This window comes from Rhagoletis zephyria, unplaced genomic scaffold (assembly GCF_001687245.7).
Source record: "Rhagoletis zephyria isolate East Lansing unplaced genomic scaffold, Rhagoletis_zephyria_1.1 Rzeph_scaffold_02228, whole genome shotgun sequence".
NCBI lineage: Eukaryota > Metazoa > Arthropoda > Insecta > Diptera > Tephritidae > Rhagoletis > Rhagoletis zephyria.
Genome location: NW_016159312.1, coordinates 63,542 through 83,827, shown reverse-complemented (window position 1 = coordinate 83,827; position 20,286 = coordinate 63,542). Strand labels below are relative to the sequence as shown.

General features: G+C 37.5%; 1 long non-coding RNA gene across 1 annotated transcript; it reads right to left on the bottom strand.

Moving 5' to 3' along the window:
• Positions 1 to 4,329: 4,329 nt before the first annotated feature.
• LOC108366327 (uncharacterized) lies at positions 4,330 to 5,101 on the bottom strand. Its single transcript, XR_001848070.1, has 2 exons — positions 5,072 to 5,101; positions 4,330 to 5,003 (listed from the first exon to the last, which is right to left on the bottom strand). It is a non-coding gene; the product is annotated as an uncharacterized LOC108366327 (long non-coding RNA).
• Between the last annotated feature and the right edge of the window lie 15,185 nt (positions 5,102 to 20,286).

The window sequence follows — 20,286 nt, the reverse complement described above, 5'->3', positions numbered from 1 at the left end:
AAGATATCTCAATTTTTACTCGAGTTATCGTGTGCACAGACGGACGGACGGACGCCCCGGCTTATCATGTAGCGGTAGCTTTCGGAAAGGTGGAAAACATATATTTAATACTTGCGCCGGGTATTTAATGTTCGGCTCCGCCCGAACTTAGACTTTCTTACTTGTTTAATCTTAAGTTGTTTCTTCTCTGTACCACCGTGATCACGTTTTTCTGCTATATTAAGAAATATAAATATATTTTAACTTAACACTTTATTAAAAAATACCTTTAAATCCTCTTTTCTCTCTTTCTCCTCTTCTTCGCAAAAACAATCGATAAAAGTAGGATGGACACCGAAAAGTTATCGGTTAAATCTGAGATGATTTTTTAATTAGAGATTAACAAGGGAGGAATTTTATATGGCTAATCTCTTTTTCTAATTACAGATTAGAAAGTTAAGCTCGAAAATGAGGATAATCTACTTATATGTGAACCTAGTATTATCATAAGAGATTATGTAAGCCTTTTTTTATATAACCTTTATATATATAAGACTTAGTCATAGAGGTATATCTCAGAGACAGAGAACAAGCCTAATGAACTGATAACATCAACACAGCGAAATCAAGTGTGGAATAAGGAATGTTTCATACAACTGACTTTCCTTGCAGATTTCAGGCATTAAATTATAAACCTTATGATCATATAAAATAAGCTTTATATAAGGCACAAATTTATTTGAGGGTATTGCCGTTATCTTCATCAGCAGCTACTTGTATAATCATTTTTACTATCGACATTATGCACACGACGAGTACATACATACATATGTACACATGCTTGTACATATGTATGGACATGTATGCATAGAAAATTTCCGCAAATGTGCTTTATTGGCGCGTTGACACTTTTAGCTTTTCAGTTTTAATGTGGTTGCGTAGCAAAAGTTGGTTTATTTATATATTTTTGAATGTAAGGTGTGTTTTTGACAAATTTTTAATTAACTCCCATTATAAAATCATCATTTCATTAAAGTACATAAGAGCGCACCTCTTTTGAGGAGCTAAATTAAGTTTAAGAATTTTCCACCTGTTTGGGACAATGTACTACGAATCCCATGAAGTATTACACATGTATTAAGCGGCTAGGAAAATATTTAGTGTCTTATATTTGGTTATGTTCGAATTGATTTTTCACTTAAATAAATGCCCTAAACTAAGCGGAAATTCGTGTCTTAAAATTTCCGAACATATTCGTTTAAAGCCGGATCGGAACAAATTTTATAAATGGACTAATGCGTATCGATTTATGTTCTGAATATTAAACCTTGATGTAATATATCGATTAACAAAGTTGAATTTGTTTTCTAAAACAGGTAGCAACCCTCCCCACAAATATATTACAGAGCAGACTCACTTTAACTTCTTTGGTTTTACGCTTGTTATGCTAAGGTTTCAATTGACATCTCACAAAATTTAACTCGAACTTCTAAACAGGTGGCGACCCTTGTTGAAAATACTTTCGAGATAAAGCTACTCTCCACTCTCGGTTGATATGGTTGGTTGGTTGCAGTGCTTCCTAGTCGCTGCCTAGGATACAATTAGCGCATTATTGCGCCATTTTGATGCACTTCTCGCGGGGGATAAATATCTTGTCTATGCACTTCCTACGTTGCTAGGTCGAACCATTTCGACTCTCTAATGAATCTGCCGATTTCGCTAATGGTAGCTCCTGACAGGTCGGTTAGTTCTGCTACTAGATGTTTCCCTAACGTCTTGTGTCTAATGTTCGAAAGGCCTGGACATTCACACAGGAAATGCTGGACACTTTCTTCGCTATCTTCTAGTTGACAGCTGCGGCAAATCATATTATGGGGTAGACCTATTTTGCCGCATGTTTGCCTATGGGCCAGTGGCCCGTGATGGTTGCTAAAATTCTAAATACCTCTGGCCTTGATCTGCTTAGCAGGTTCAAGGTTTTCGCCCTGTTATAGTCAGGCCACAGTTTTCTCGCTATCTTGCAAGTCTGTATATCTGACCACCTGCGTCTAGCCAGTTCAAGGAAATGCGTAGTAATCTCTCTTTGGACTACTCCAAGAGGGCAACCCAATGCCACTGCCTGGGATTCATCCAAACCGGCTCCTGCCTTCGCCAACTCATCCGCCTTCTCATTGCCTTCTATGTTCCTATGTCCGGGAACCCAGACAAGAGAGACGGTATTTGACTGAGACACTGAGCGCAATATTACTTTCCATCCCCCAACTAGCTTGGATTTGGTAACCGCTGACGCTATTGCCAATAGCGCCGCCTGGCTGTCAGAGTATATTGTTGCTTTACCGCTGTGTCCAACTCTATTGCCTAGGATTTTGCAGGCTTCTAGGATCCCTAGGACTTCCGCTTGGAAGATGCTTGTATTATTTCCCAACCGTAGAGACAGAGCCACGCCGAGTTCCTTGGAGTAGACACCTGCTCCCACACTGCAATCCATCTTGGATCCATCGGTGTATAGAGAGATCTTCTCTCGGTCGGCCACTCGGCCTCTTCTCCAGTCCCTTCTGGATGGGAATAGCACTTGCACGTTACAGCTGAAGTCCAAATTGCCTACGATATAATCTGTCGTCCTATTTAATTGCATTTGATTTATGATCAACCCATGTCCGAAGTGTCTAGTCCTCCAAAGGCCCGACTCTCTGAGTCTGACCGCCGATTTCATAGCCACTTCTTTCAGGTGGAGATCAATAGGAATTAAATTGAGGATGGCGTTTAAAGCTTCTGCCGGGCAGGATCTTAGTGCGCCTGTTACTCCTGCGCTTGCTGCCCTTTGTATGCTTCTTAGCTTGCTGACATTATATTGTCTGCTTAGGCCGGGCCACCAAACCAAGGCGCCGTATGTTAGAATTGGTCTTATGATCGCGGTATACATCCACATCACAAGTTTAGGATTTAGTCCCCAGTTTCTACTGAAGATTCTCTTGCAAGTGTAGTATGCTATGTAGGCCTTCTGTCTACGGAATTCGACATTGGTTTTCCAGTTAAGTTTGTTATCCAGCACGACTCCAAGATACTTTGCGCTGGGGGTCAATGAGAGCGCCTTGCCGTCTAGCGATGGTAGCTTGAATTGTGGTAGTTTGTGTCTGTTTGTAAATAGGATAAGTTCTGTCTTGGCTGGGTTCACATTTAGGCCGCTTCTCGTAGCCCAGGCGTGTAGCCTTCCCAGGGTTCCTTCAAGGATTTCGCTAACGGTAGAGAGGAATGGACCTGTGGCTGCTATTACAACATCATCCGCATACGCCACAACTTTGACTCCCCCTCTATTGAGTTCTAGCAATATACCGTTCAGGGCTATCACCCATAGCAGTGGTGAGAGCACTCCGCCCTGTGGAGTGCCCCTGTTCACATGATGTGTAATAGAGTTAGCCCCATTTGTTGCCTGAATGATTCTATTGACTAGCATCGATCGTATCCATCTACAAACACTGTCGTCAACACCAATATCTATCAAAGAGTCTATGATGGTGTCAACCTCAATGTTATTAAATGCGCCCTCGATGTCAAGAAATGCCGCCAGAGTATATTGTTTAAAGTGCAACGATCTTTCTATTAAGCTCACCACTTCATGTAAAGCAGATTCAGTGGATCTGCCTTTGATGTATGCATGTTGTGCTGTTGAGAGTGTCGCTTCACCTAACAGCGATCTTATATAAATGTCGAGAAGCCTTTCCATTGTTTTAAGCACAAAGGAGGTAAGGCTTAGGGGTCTAAAATCTTTTGCTGTTTCGTGGTTTTTCCTTCCTGGCTTGGGTATGAACACGACTTTTACCCTTCTCCAGCTTTTAGGAATGTAGCACAAGGTAATGGTAGCCTTAAAAATAGTCTCAAGTAACGGTGCTATCTCTTCCTTCACCCTCTGGAGCATTGCTGGGATTACGCCATCTGGTCCAGGGGATTTGAAGGGAGAGAAGCTGTTAATAGCGTAAATAATCTTTTCCCTGCTCACGATCGAGTTCAACAGTATACTGCTAGTTGAACCAGGTTCAATTGACCCTGATGTGGGTGGATGTCGAATACATCCCGGGAAATGGAACTTGACTAACGTGTTTAGAGAATCACTAGCTGTGTTCGTCCACACCCCGTTTTCTCCTTTAATGAGTGTGATATTTGTGTGTTCTTTTGATAGGATTTTGCTGAGCCTGGCTGAGTCTTTAGAGTTCTCTATAGAAGAGCAGTAAGATTGCCAGGATTTAGTTTTAGATTTTCTCAACTCCTTTTTATAAGATCTGAGGGCGCTTTTATAAGGCGCCCAGTTTTTAGTTCTAAAGCAATCATTGTAGATTTTCCTTATTTTGTCTCTTTGGGCTCTGAGATCCCCATTCCACCAGGGTGGGGATTTCTTTCTTGCTGTACTAACTGGAGTTGATCTTTCAAAGGCTTTCTTCATAACCTCTTCTAGTTTATTTACTCTATTATCAAGGTCCTCAACTGTAGTGACAGTTGTATTTAGTGGGAGCTTACTTAGTTTATGCTTAATTGTGTTACTATATCTTTCCCAATTAGTCCTGTGGGGGTTTCTGTATTTTGAGGGGGTGCTGGAAATTCCGTGCAGATTAAAGAGGATCAGACGGTGATCAGACATTGAAGGCCTATCAGATACTCTCCACTCTTCTACAGACACGCTGTCGTTCTCTGACAACAGGGTTAGATCCAGCACCTCCTCCCATCCAGGAAACCGGTTTGAACTCGGGAATATGAATGTGGGTGTATTACCTCTATTGCAGATGCTTAAGTTAGTATTTAATAAGAAGTGTAGTAAAGACTCACCTCGGTCGTTCTCCGTAGAACTACCCCAAACTGGATGCCTTGCATTCGCATCGCAGCCGACGACTATAATTTGTCTGGGGTTTTTGGCTATTATCTCCTGGATTTCGGTTGGCGGACTGTCCCTATCGTGGGCCATGTATGATGAGACCAGGAGTATACTTGGCTGTCCGGTGGTCTCCACCTTAACCATTGTTGTATCTGATGTGCTGAAATTAGAGCAAAGGAATGCATTTATACCGTTCTTGATAAGAATACACGCCCGCGGTTTACCCACCTCGCTCTTATAGTAGAGTTTATAATTATTTATGTTTAGTCCCACGACTGTATCGTGCTTGACCCAGGGCTCTTGAATTAGGCTAATGTCTATATCCTCCTCACTAAGAAGGACAACTAGATTATCTGTAGCACATTTGGAGCGCTGAAGATTTATTTGGACTACTTTAAGTTTCCGGTTCAGGGTCATCTGTCAACTTCACACCCATGAGAAGCTCACCACCTCCATCAACCCCGGGATCTTCTTCTATCGGGCTAACCTATCCGAGGAATACCCGCACTCTAGCCTTACGGATACCGAAGCAGAGCCGATAGTCAGCCTTCTCTAAGGCGTCCAGTGATTCTGCGCAAATAGCTAGCAGAATGGGCTTATTTGTAGGCCTTCTTGGCTCTTCAACCTTTATAAGCTCCCATTCCTCGATCGCCGGTATGTCTTTATTATGTAGCTTAAGACACCGCAGCAACTTTTCGCCTGGTTCATCCATCGGAGGCAGCCAAATGCGAGCACGTGGTCTCCTTGGAATGTCCTTAGCTGGAATCAGCTTGAGCTTCAAGTTGATATAGAAGTATTTCATTTTAAGTTGATTTTGAATTTCAAAAAAAGGTGGTCACTCCTAAACTTTTCTTTTTCGGAATGTATATTAAAAAATCTAATTGAACTTGTTTGGTTTTTGCCTTTATTTGAAGTTTTTTTATAGGTCGCAACCTGCGTCAAAAATATTTTCGATATAAACTCTCTCCTATGGCAGCCGCATACAAATTTTTCATGCAACTTGTGAGTGGAATTGATTTTTAAATTCTAAACAGATGGTAACCCTCTTAAAAATAAAACCTGCCAAACCCTCTCGCTTTGATTCCATTTTTAAATATTTGATTTAACATGTTAATTACAGTGAATAAAACTTTTCGAATAGGTGACATTTGCCTTGAAAATTATTTTCAAAATCAATGCCTTATAACCCTATTGGTTTGACACTCTTATTGTTGTAATTTTTTATTTAACATATTAATTAAAAAAATATCTCTATCCAGGTTATAACCATAATATATATATATTTGCTGTGCTAAAAAGAAAAAAAAAACACGCACACATCAAAGATATAAAGTTGTAAAAATTTCAAAGATTTAAGTGACAAATGTAGAATTTTTACTCCCCTATGCTCGGAGGTGCTATTTTTAAATAACTTTTTGAAAAGATTTTACTTCTAAGTACATTTGTATGTAGTATATATATGCATGTGGGTAAGAAACAAGCAACAGCAAGGTAAAAGTAAAATTTAAAGCAAAGATATGCAAAATATGTGAGCTGGGAGACGAGATCGGAATATGAAAGTTGAAGCAGTAAAAAGTAAAAGTAGTTAAAAAACGTATTCGTGGGAAGCGCAACCACGTTAAATACTAAAACGTGTTGCCAATTTGTAGAAGAGTGCGTAGACGACGCTCGCAGATGATTTGCATAGCTAGCTTTGATCCCTGTATGCAAAAGCAAGAAGTGCAAATAGAAGAAATAAAAAAAAGTAAGAAGAAACAAGTAATTTTTAGCCAATAAAAAAAACCGACTTCAACTCTCATAAAAAAATATATATATATATCTCATGATCCACTGACTGACTGGGACCACCTCTGAGACAATACCTTTCCGATGCAAAAAGAATTATCGAAATCGGTTGACGTGGTCCAAAGTTATGCTGTAACATACATAAATAAGAAAAATAAAAAATAAATAAAAAAAAAATATTCCGACTAACTGATAACCTCCTCCTTTTCTGGAAGTCGGTTAAAAATTAAAGTTCATCGATTTCTCAGCATTTATCACCCAACTCATTACATATGCAAGCCACATTAGCACTGACAGTCACAATATTTGCTGTGAGTTTAAAACAGTAGTACACGCATAGACTTAACTTTGTATCCTTTGAGCACAGCAAACCTGGCAGCCAAGCAGCGTGTTATCTACCCTTTTAACAGCCTCCATAAACTGATTAGCGTTTGTTAAGAGCAGCGCTTATTATATTTTATGCCGCTTTAAAGTGTGCACACTGTTAAACCGTTGCACAGTGGTTGCATTTATATGGGGAGAGCGGTCAAAAATACTTTTAATGGACATATCGGGAAAAAAATTTTACCCTAAGGTCTGTTAAGAGTAAATACTTGTATGTTGGACACGCCCACATACAGTTATGTGAAAAATAATAGGGACACGACATTGTGACCAGTTTCGGCTATTTTTGTTTTTTTTTTTTTTGTTCGTTTAATGTTTAATGTTTTATAAAAATACAACTCACTATCTAACAAAAACCACATAAGTCCAAATTTCAAACTTTATAAAAAAAATGTAAAATCAACAAAATTTTAAAGCAACACAAACCTGTTTAATAAGAACTCTTAGAAAAAATCAGGTGTGCAGTTTTAAAGCCCATTAAATTCTAGCTTAAGAAATTGGAAGCTTGAAGTGGCTAAAAATTTGCGTTGATTGTTGATAATTTTTTGTTTGGCGGATGGTGTTACTATTTGCTTCCATAAAAAAAAAAATTGTCAAACATACTTTGAATGGAAGAAAATGCGTGACACCGTCAGATAAAAAATTATCAAAAATCAAAGCGATTTCTTAGCCACTTAAAACTTGCACTATCTTGAGCTAGTATTCAGTGGGCTATAAAACTGCATACATAACTTTTTTCTTAAAGTACTTATTTAAAAACTTTGGTGTTGTTTTAAACTTTTGTTGAGTTTTTCTACTTTTTTTACAAAGTTTGAAATTTGTTTTTTGTTAGATAGTGAGTTGTATTTTTATAAACAAAAAATAAACAGTAAACAAAGAAAAAAATAGCCGAAACTGGTCACAATGTCGTGTCCCTATTATTTTTCACATGACTGTATGTGGGCGTGTCCAACCCCGCCCACTTTTACATATTACAGTTTTAGCGTTTAAAAGACCTTAGGGTAAAAAATTTTATCCCGATATGTTCGCCGACGCTTAGTCTTTTTGAAGACTCAACAAAATCTATTTTCGGGCGCCACGATTTGAATTGGTGGAAACTGTTGGTTGACATTTTAATGAAATGATTCCTTTCATTTCGAGCCAATTATAATGACTTTTCAACAGTGCTGATTTTTGGCGTTTGGGTCTTTGCCAAAACAATGCAAATTTTTTACAAACGTAATTAATACATTTTTGCAACTCATACCGATCTGGCTCAAAACCCTCATATTATAATATCTTTCCCTATTACACCCAGGAAATGTTGAACTTATTGGGAATGCGTACCGAAATTTTCACGCCAAATCTCAAAAACATGCAATCGACAAAATTCGCAGTGTTAACTTGTGCCTAGAAACATTTTGAATTTGAAAATTAGATACATAAATCAAGAAATAAACATGAAAAAAAACTGTAGAAAATAAAGATTAGGTTATGGAATACTACGCGAACATCTGCAGGTCAATGCATCTACACTGAACACTTTTATAATCTTAAAATATTAACAAACAATATGTAAATAAAAATATTGAGGGCCGATAGGGGAAACACACTTAAAACATTACCTAAATACTTGAAAGACGAACCAAGAAACACACAAAATCCCACTTTTCTAAAACAACGATTTCCATAGAACACAACACGAGTTATCTAAAAGTTTAATTGTACAAATAAAGTCAATACCTTTATGTACAATATCTATTGCATACAATTTTAACTCACTCGGCTTTTCACAATATTTTAATTACGTTAATTCCAATTCAATTTTCAGCTTGCTGATGCTGTACAAATAAAATGAACGATTGATAACACTTTTGTTGCTTTTTTCAGAAACAACCGTTATAATTAAAACAAAACATATATGTCAACATGAAGTTTGGAAAAAAACTGATTGCATAGCCTATTTTGGTTCAAAAATTTTTACATACTTTTTTTTAATTTTGGCCAATGGCAGCAACCACTGTGCGTTGGCTGCTTATTTGCTGTCTCTATCAAGTCAAGTGTGGGGTAGCTTCATCGAACTGAGTTGCTGTCAACGCAGCGACGTGTTTCGGTTTCCACTTTAGCAACACACTTTCGTCTAATACCCTAGTTTGTCATTCTATGTCGCTCATGGCATGAATATTGACGCGCGACGCTCATAAAAATTCATCACCCGAAGTGAGGTTCAAATGAATATGGATTAGCGCTTCACTCGCTAGTTGCTGTTTTAAATTTTGGGTGGTTGGTAACCACAATGAATAATCACATTTCTGGTACGTTAATTTTTACTCCTTTTTCATGCATTTTTTCTCATAGCTGGCTTCTAATTTTATATTTAGCAGCTTTCTGGTGCATACGTGGACTTAAGGGGCACGATCTTCATTTGTATCCCTATAACTATGCATTAAATACCTTATATGGCACAACTATACATATTTTTCCTTGCACTTTTCTCGACTTCGATATATGTATGTATGTATACATATATACACATTATTTGACTGCAATTGGTTAAACTATAGATTTTTTTCACTATATAATTTTGTACAAATTTTGAAATTTTTATTTATGTATATAATTTTTTACAGTGAGAACTATATCTTAAATTTTTTTATTACTTTAAAAAATTCTTACTAACTAAAAAAAGTCGTGGTAAGGCCACAAGTGTGTGTATATATGTATGCTCTTTTTGTTTCAAAATCTGAAGACATTATTTAAAGTACAGTGGTATCTGGCTGGAGTGAACACCCGATGCTACGAACACCTCGAATGAGTGAACATGAAAATTTTTCCGTTGAGTGCTCTATAGAGTGAACAATTTTGAGTCTTTATAGAGTGAACAAAATTTAAACCCAATTCCTTCCAAATTCAAAACTGTAACGAAAAATTTAATAACAAAAAGGATAATCCCTTCGCCAGGCCGATCCCGTAAATCCCCGTATAAGGGGTTCTCAACTCGGAGATTCGGCAACTAGTAAAGTGGGAAGACCATCTGAAGACCTGTAACTTCGCCTCTGGTGTGGGCAAGCTTTGGTCAACCGTGAGGTCATTGTCCAATCTGACGAAGCCTGATGACAGAGTTGAAATATCTTTTGACGACCACGCTTCGTCCAACCCGGAGCGATGCGCGAGCTATTTTAGCCGACAGTTCATAGTGCACAACTGCAAACACCAAGTGCGCCTCTTTTTTCCAGCAGCGACGGAGAAAGGATAGTCATCAGGAACGCGAAAGTCTCCAAAGCCATTGAACCCGACGGAATTTGCATGCTGATGCTGATAAACTTGGGTCCTGCGGGAGTGGACTATCTAACCAAGGTCCACAACCTGTCTATGGTCACTCTCATCGTACCAGACATCTGGAAAACGGGGAGAGCGGTTCCACTGCTTAAACCAGGGAAACCGTCAAACAAAGGAGAGTCTTCTCGCCCGATAGCTCTCCTTTCCCCGATTGCGAAGACACTAGAGACCCTTCTACTCCCGCACTACACAAATTACTGAACCCCAGCGAAGCATCAACATGGGTTCCGTAAACTGCACAGCACAACAACAGAACTTGATGCCATAAACACCGAGATAGCTCGTGGCCTTAACCGAAAACCCCCCCGTTGAGAGAACTATTCAAGTAACGCTACTAGAAGACAAACGGTGGGCGGCGAATTACCTGAGTGGTCGAAACTCGCCAATGATCTTTAGACCAAACCTAGGAAAATAAAACAGGGAGTTCAACAGAGTGGTGTCTTTTCCCCACTACTGTTCAACTTTTACATTTCTAAGCCCCCTCAACCACCAGAGGTAGTCTCGATTGTCTCTTATGCTGACGATTGCTCGATAATGGTTATCTCGCCGACCTTTCTCGCTTCATCACTGCACGGAGCCTAACCCTCTCCCCTACAAAATCCTCAGCAACGCTTTTCACCACTTGGACGAAGGAGGTCAGACGCAACTGGGTATTCTCGTCGATGACGAACCAAAATAACCCGAAGATCTTCAGAGTAACCTTCGAAGGTCTGCTCTCCTTCTCGGCGCATACAACTGCAATTGTCAATAAAGTACAAAGCCCCAACAAAGTCCTCAAGTCGCTAGCCGGCAGCACCTGGGGCAAAGAGAAGGAAACGTTGTGGCAACGTACAAGGCAATTGGCCGGCAGGTTCTGAACTATGCAGCGCCTGCCAAAACACGGCACTCAGACAGCGACAGGATTCCTTCTGATGTTGCCGCAACATCACCTGCGCGACGAGGGACATATGCTCACGATTAAGGAGCATAACACAATGCTCTGCAAGCGATTCCTAGTAGGGTTTCATCATGTTAGCACCCAAAGAGACATCTGCTTGCGGAAGAACCCTCGCCACGGCACGTCAGAAGGCATCTATATAAACTGACGGACTAAGTACGGGGCTCATAAAACTACCTCTGAACCCAACAACTTACCCACAGGCCTTGAACGAAATTCAAAGAGAGCCAGTCCTGAGTTATATAGACTCTCGACCTGTGAATGCCGTTCTGGGCACGCAACCACCTAACGTGGACGAGACAGAGCTTTGTCTGCCTCGGGAGACTCGGACCACATACCCCAACTTTGATCGGGCCACTGCAGCAGGTTGAACTCATACCTGAACAAAATAAATGCAGATGTGCCAAATGAATTCCCGGCATTCGGAGAGACGCTCCATGACTCGCAGCATCTCTTCGCATGCCCACTGAACTCCAACCTGCTAAGGTCTCTGGCCTTATGGACGGACCCCATCGAGACTTCACGCTTCCTGGGTCTACCGCTATAGAGCTTGACGACAACTATACAACAACAACAGGAGACATGTGTTGGCATTAGATGTGGNGAGTAAGAAATTAACAGTTTTTTTGCGTAATTTTGAACGAAAAAAATTCTTTGTCGGAAGCGAGATAAAAATTAAGCAAAACGATGTAAATCGACGTGCTTGCAGTAAATATTAGTGGTGTTCTTTTTAACAGATAAATTTTGTTTTCGCATATACATATATTTTAATCCACTGCTTTGNACTCGACCCAGATAGCACTGTATTTTTATATCCCCCTAGGTCTCTGATTGCAATAGTAATGCAATGGATTACTAAACTATACAAAAAGTAAAAACAAAATATGTACTCACCTTTTTACTGCACACATTTTTTTTGGAATTCGTCGTTGTGCAGATAAACGGAGCACGAAGAAGGGACTCTCTTTCACTGATTTAAAATCAACTTCCGTAGCCTTGAACACACACCTTTTTATAAGCTTTTTTTATGTACATTTTCCCTTAATTTTTGCTAAACCACACATTTTACTTCATCACAACTCAACCNTTCGATGTGGGTTCTGCGCAAAGATACAGTGGATGACGTAGCCGGAGTTATATATATGCACAATAAATGTTGTATGCTTCCGCCCTCTTCTCCGGCAACATAAAAAAATGGAATCNACACAACACTTTGCAAATATTTTGCATGAATTAATTTACCACAAATCATCGCTTATAGCGCACAAATAGATTTAGCAGTCGACCGCGACCCACCAATAATTTTAAAACATATACAACCACTTCCGATTTAATACTGACTATCAGTGTTGCCAGAACTTTTTGGGCCGAACGGCTAGATTGGCAAAAAAAAAGCGGCTAAAATGTTTTAGTGAAAATTCACNGCTCCGCATACCTTTGTGAATCCATTGCCATAGAGCGCTCTTAATCTGCTGTTATAATTGCAAATGCATCAGAGTCCATAATTTTTCTCTAAATATGTAAAATGAATAAATTTTACCATTCACACTCCTACAGCTNCGTTTTAAACCGTATCTTATATATAAAATAGCGTTTAACGTTTTAACGCACATTGGATTTCTTTGCTTAGTTTTTATTATATTCATTGAACTAAATATTCGCTCTACTTCTGCATTACTTATACGCAAAACAAGAAAACTAAAAACTAGGTTGCAAAGGTCAGCAAAAGGGTTTTCTCCTAGGGCATTTCGAAATTGATAAACTTCGGCCCAAAAATTTTACAGTTGAGTCTAAATTACTCCAGTNGTCGATCATCGCCAGCTCAGTTGTAAATCGGTTGCTGTCGTGTCAAATTACTGTTGAGGGCATCGGTACGCGTTCGGTCAAGTTTATGGTAAATTGTAAATTGTTTTTGATTTAATTAGTTTTTGCAAATTAGTAATGTTTCGCCAATAGTTTGGTGTAATAAAAGTGAAAGTGTAAAAATGCAGAAATGTGCCTTAAAAGTGAAGTGCAAATAAAGAATTGTTGCTAAGCGATTGGAAATAAAAATGGCTGGAAAAGCATAAGTTCCAAGGGCGTGCAATATTTTTGTTGTTGCATGACATTTGAATTTGGTTTTGTCGCATATTTACATACATATGTATGTACATGCATATACATATATGTATCTAGTTTAGTACCATCGTTCGTTCGCGTATATCTAATTGTTTGAAAAATTTATTACAAGTCGATTTTGCGGAAAGGAGAACTAAAATATTAAACATTTATAAAGCGGTTGGTGAACTTCAAGGTGGGTCAACTTTGTACATTCATATCGTCGTTTAAAGTATAAAACCGCGTATCAGTAAAATGCAAAACCGTGTATGTGAGCATAAATTATTTTCTAGAGAGTAAAAACACTCATATTTCAAAATGGTTCTCGTTTTTATAAAGCAATCCCATTTTTGTCTAGTATATTTAGTACTTTAAACGACGATAAGTATACATATATATATATATAATACGCGAAGGTATTTTTTGTTCAGGATAAAAGATCTGAGCAGTTTGCTCGATTTTCAAAAATGAGGTGTCAAATTAAAGCGCTTGGCCTGTAGATGTTTGCCTCTCTTTTTTGGAAAAGTGTTGCCACCTGTTGACAAATTAAATTAAAATTATTTATAAAATCAATGCCATCAAATTTCCAAAACGAGGTGTCACATTAGAAGGCTTGGACTGTATGTGCAATAAGGTTTTACTTTTTCCATAAGAGTTGCCACCTTTAAAAACTTATATTCAAATTATTAAAAAAAAAATAAATTAACTATTACAAAATGGGTACCAACCGAAATGGTTTTGAAAAGCTTTGTTTCTTAGCGGAACTATAGGAGGGTTGCCACCTCATCATATTAGGTAAGAAAAATATGTATCACCATATGGGTACCAAACGAAAGAGGTTTCAGAAAGTAGTAGTTTGAAAATATTTTGAAGAGGTTTGCCACCTGCTTGAAATGTCGAATTTAGTTTGCTTATCCGAAAATCCTTATTTTAGAATTTTGATTGGTAATAGAAAATATTGCCCACTATGCTCTAAAAATAATCTGTGTGAAAGATGATAATTTTTGGCTCACCCAAGTCCATCAAAGTTCAGTGGGGTTAAAAAAATTTAAATTAATAAATGCATTAATTTGCATTTTTTTTACTAACATTACAATTATCTTCTAAAGTTTGGTATATGTACCTTTTTTGTAGAGAATCAAATTACTGACTTGGGCGAGCCTAAGATATTGACCAGCGATGGTCATCTTTCACACATATTCTTATTAGAGCATAACGAACCATATTTTTGTTATTACCCATCAAAATTCTAGCAAAGCGAATTTTCGGCCTTCGCTATTATACATAAGCTATATGAAACATCAAAATATGGATATCAAACGAGGGAGTGTTAAGAAATATTTAGTTTGGACACCAGCATATTTTAATATTTAAAAACTTATATTCAAATTATTTAATAAGTTTGATGAATTATTAAAATATGGGTATCATTTGAAGTGCGTTTGAAAAACTTTTATTTCTGAACTGTACTTATCGGGGTTGCCACATGTTTAAAAAATTAAATTCCACTTAATTAATCAGTTAATTAAATATGTATCACAATGTCAGGCGAAGGAGAGTTAACAAGGATTAACCTTGAAAATACTTTTTAAAAGGGCTGCCACCTGTTTGAAAGGTCTAACTAAATTAACTAATACAACAAGTATATGAAAAATGAAAATGCCGTTGTCAAACGAAAGAATGTTAAGAAATCTTTGGTTTGACCATTTGAAATGTTTGCAGTTATTTCAGTGTTTGTGTTATTCATTTATTTATTTTTAGTGTTTGTGTTATTCATTTATTTAAGAGGGTCGCCATTTGTCCGAACAATCCAATTCAAATTAGTTCTTCAGTTTGCTGAAATACATGTTTATCACAATGCCAGACGAAAGAGATTTAAAAAGGTTTTAATTTGGGATACCTTTGAGAGGGAATTTCAAAAATGAGAGGTCAAATTAAAGACTTTACCTGTAGATGTGTGGTAAAGTTTTTATTATTTCTTTAACTAAGAACTTTTTTCATCGTTATAGGGTGATTTGAAATTTGACGAAACTAAAAAGATGTACTATGCCAGACTGATATTCACTGGCACTCGGATCTCTTATAACTCTAACTAACATTTGGAATATTTTTTTAAGTTTTGAAATTAAGTTTTGGGCGTTTTAACGCCATGCGGGTTCACTAGTATACTTTTAATCTCCCAAAAATATGAATCTAGGTGTCATAGTGAGTGTATAGTAAATGTGGGTACGAACATTAACTTGGTTCTGACTTCGATGACGGGCCCATGGTCCTTCAACATGCAGAACATCTGACTTTAATTTTACGCAGAAAAAAGTTCTGCGCAAAAATACTTCCGCCCTTCATTTCCGGCAACACAGAAAGGAGAATTCAAGTAAGGGTTATAATCCCTAAGTTGGCGATGGCGAATACCGCAGACCTCCTTTGCGTTCGAAAGACCAAGTCACCACTTAACAGAATAAAGACAATTCTAAAATATTGAAGGAATTTAGTGTGAAATAAGTCTATGTAGTTATATTGCATTTATATGGACCAATAATACTCTCCCATTTCGAAATTGCCACCAACTATCCGTATCATTGTTGTCGCAAGAACTTCTTCACGGACATAACGCTTTCGTTAGGTTATCTAAAAGCTTAAACAGACGGCAGCGTTGATCCGGACTAACTCGGACTTAATCCGGATTAACTGTAGTTAATAACCGAGTTGATCCGGATCAACGCTGCCGTCTGTTTATGCTTTAAGACAGCAATGGAGGATATGCCTTCTAACGACCACAAAACCAAACGTGAACGTGAATTGTTGCTGAAAACGTTGGACCAAATGTAAAAAAAAGATAATCGCCGGGTCTGCTAGTGTACATATCGAGCCCTAACCGCCAAAATAACGTAAGCGCCATTTTTTTCAAAATTTTCTTTTCGATGCAGAAATACATCTAGATGACACGAAATATTTCTGCATCAAAAATAAAATTTTGAAAAAAATATCGCTTACGTTATTTTGGCGGTTAAGGCTCGATATATGCTTGCGCTCTAAATTCGAACGATGTACTTAAACATGAGTCCCCTCCCCTTTAGCCTAGCACAAAACATTTGAATTGCTAATCAAATCCCGCTTTGAATTTTATGAATGCTAAGTAGGGAAGCTCGAGATATCGTAGAAACAAATTTGAATGACAGCGATGCTAGTAATTAGCAAAGGAAGAATGTATGCAGTGCAGAGAGTTTAACCATTCATTGCATTCATGTGGCCATGTGTGTACAGTGTATTTTTATTTGTAAGTTAGTTTAAGTGGAAGTAAGTGGATTAAAGCTTTGTTGCATTTTAATTCGCAAGTGATTTTGCGCAATTCCTGTTATTCATTACCCGCTGTACGCTGCTACTCTTTAGTATTCAAGGCAACACGTGGAGAGCGAAACCAAAAAAAATACTAAGACAAAATTAGAATGAAACAAAAAAATGTGCACAGGAAACAAAGCAATGAATGAAAATAATTGAAATGAAAATAAAGAGCAAATGTTACTGTGGGAAGGAAAGCATAAAAGTTTCGCAGAGGAGAGGAAAAGTATTTTGAGATAGTAACAGACAGCCAAAATGAAACTAAACCAACCACAGGCAACCACAATGAAATGCATGCGAGTGTTTTGTTGCGCTGCTGCGTGCTTTTTGCTGCGATGAGCCCTTTTGTTTTTTCGCTTTTGGCAGGTGATTGTGGGTAAGAAGCTGCCGCGCGTATGGTGACAACGCATTCTGTACGCAGCGCACGTACAGCGGCAATAAGGGGACCCCCCTGGCTGACTGTGAGCGCGCATCATCCTTTTTGGCTTGCTGAGGTTGCTCTTTGTTTTCATTTCGAGATAATTATTGGGTTGCAGAGCTGGCGCGTGATTACTTTTTGTGTGGGAATCATTTTTGACTTTTGTTTTTGCTATCTTCACAGAGGCTGAGGTATGCTATTGAGGGTTTGAGGACGTACTAAATAGCCTTATAATGAAAGCGCACGTGCTGTGCAGATGGCCAACTCAAAATTAAGAAGTTTAGCCTGAATTCGTAAAGATTGCACAATATTCAAGAATCTCTTAATAAGTAGTTATTTCTTTCGAAATACAGAAACAACAAATGCGCTAAAGCCATGAAGAAATAAACGAATAGTCAAAGATTAAAAAGTAAAAAGGAAACAATGTCCATTGACAATGAACCGCTCGAACAGTTTTGCCGTGGCAATAATATAAACAAATAAGCCCAAAACCAATAACGAAACTGAAGGAAAAACCATTTTTATTGATCAAAGAATGAAGGAAAACTTCAGTGTACATACATACAGTGACGGGCAAAACTGTAACACGGTGTAAGACTTTTTACTTCAGCCATCGCTATATTTCCAAGTTCTAAAGGCTTTCATACTTTTGCTGTATATTCTTGTTGATACATCCCTACTCCCTCTCTCATAATAATTTGAAGTCAATACAACAACATTAAAAAAACCAGCAGACAAAAATGTAAATTAAGGCAGATGTTTTTGCACTCATATATTTTTAAAAACTTTTTAACAATTTTCACGAAAAAAAAGAACTACTAACACAATGTTCAGTACTCTTTTGCTTGCTGCAATTCCTGGATGCGATTTGGCATACCTTATTCGTATTTTTGTTAAAAATTCTGGAGGTATATCCTTAGTTTGCTTTCACAGCCCATGTACTCGATTTTACGGACTTTGATACTTAGTAAGCTGCGCTTTTAGTTGATTTCGCAAATTTTCGATGAGATTCATGTCCGCGGATTGTGGAGGTCATTTCAAATTAGCAAATTTTTGCTTTTGTATCCAGTCTTTGCGAACATATGCAGTATGTTTTGGGTGATTTTTCAGCAGAAACTCTCATTTTTCGACTACATCTTGCAAATTTTGTTGAAATATGAACAGATACTGTTCCTTACGCATAATGCGTACTAACGGTCCAACAATATTTTTGAAATACAACCCCAAACAATTAAGATACTACCACTGTGATTCACAGTTTGCCGTACATGATGCGCTTAGGCTTAATTTGGGTCTTTGATCCAATACCATGCCCGGCCATCTGATTGAAAGCGATTACTTTAGGCTTGTCAGACCAAATAACCTTCAATTGAAACTTAAAAATATGTTTTTTATTGCATTCTGAACGGTCCAACATATCCCAATAGGCAACGGTTCGGTTTTCGTGCGATGCAGTGAAATGCTGCTACACTCGCACATGTATTGTGATCAAATTTGCCTTTTTCTTCTTTATGATGCCTTTGCGCTCAATGTGGCAATTCTTCGTCTCGCTGTCTACTGATTTGCATTAAAGTTTAATACCTTAAGCGCTTCTGTAATAGTGGCTGCATCGCTACTTTCTGCTAAGTTCACAAGATATCGTACCGTTATATTTTTTAACAGACTTTCTTTGTCCTTGGGCACACTTTAGGCTATATTTCTTCTAAGTCTTAACATTTTCAAGTAGCAAATTCCAAAATTTTTTGCCACATTTCGTGCGGTTCCGCCTTTCTTCAGTAAATCTATTATTTACATTTATGGTTCCTGATTAACTACGCTATTTACTGGTGATCACTTCTTCAATAAATTACAATATAGAAAAAAGTCATCTGACTTCCAACTAAGTAAAAGATAACTGTCCAATGAAAAACTGAGAGTGAGTGCAAAACTGTATCATCTGCCTTAATTTACATTTTTGTCTGCTGGTTTTTTTATTGTTGTTTTATTGACTTCAAATCGTTATCACAGAGGGAGTAGGGATGTACCAACAAGAATATACAACAAAAGGATGAAAGTCGTTAGAACATGGAAATATAACGGTGGCTGAAATGAAAAGTGTTACACCATGTTACAGTTTTGCTCGTCACTGTATGTATACGCACATACATTTCGAACATACATACGTAAGCAGAGAACCGGAAGTTTGCACGCATTTCCTGTAGCCTCGTGTTTTGGATATATGCAGGAATGCTTTTGCAAGTGCGAACAGGCTTGGATGGGTGCACAAACGTCCGCTAATGTACGTTCTATTTCCTCTCATCTTTTGTTCTTGCAACATCATACATACTGCCTTAGTATTTATACTGCATAGGTAAATACAGTGACTCAAACAAGTGTTCACATGTTGTGTTTTTTATCAAGTATTCACAATGTTTGTTAAGCTAACATTTTTTTTTAAATATTCATGCCTTAACCAAAACGATTTAAATGTTACAAACTTTTGAAACATTCAAAAAAATTTCATACAAATTTCGAATACGTAATCTGCATCTTTAAAGGATCCTTGGGTATACAGTTTTATTTATAACCCATACAATTTTAGTCTGCTGAAGTGCAAGTTTCAACCGACTAAAAAATCGTATCGCTTTTTATAGATGTTTTTTTGCTGTCACGAAAATTTTACTAAATGAAAGAATTAAAAAACAATTAACTTTTTTTTGGTTCTTAAGGACGAAAAGGTAGTGGAATTGGCTTATTAATCTTTTTTTTATCCTAACCTAATAAAGTTAGAGGGACGAAAAGCGAAGATGTCGTCGTGTATATATTGCTCCTTAGCGTATAATTTTATCAAATATAAATATCAGAAATTTTCATGGATATTCAAGGATTAAATTTAAAGGAACATTTTTAATACTGATTCCTCGGAATTGCGCATTTTATTTCGCAAAGAATTCATGTGTATATGAAAAAAGCTGCAAAAACCCGTGATCAGTTTTTATCCGCTCGAAATTTCCACTTTATAAGACTAAAATTTTAGTGGTTATAAAGCTGCATACCCAAGGATCCCCTTAAGATTCAAAGTAAAAAGTTCGAAATTAAAAATATATTTTTTTTTTAATTTTCAAAAATTTGGTATACAATTTGAAACTTTAATTTAAGGTGTTGGTTAAAGCATGAACAGTATTT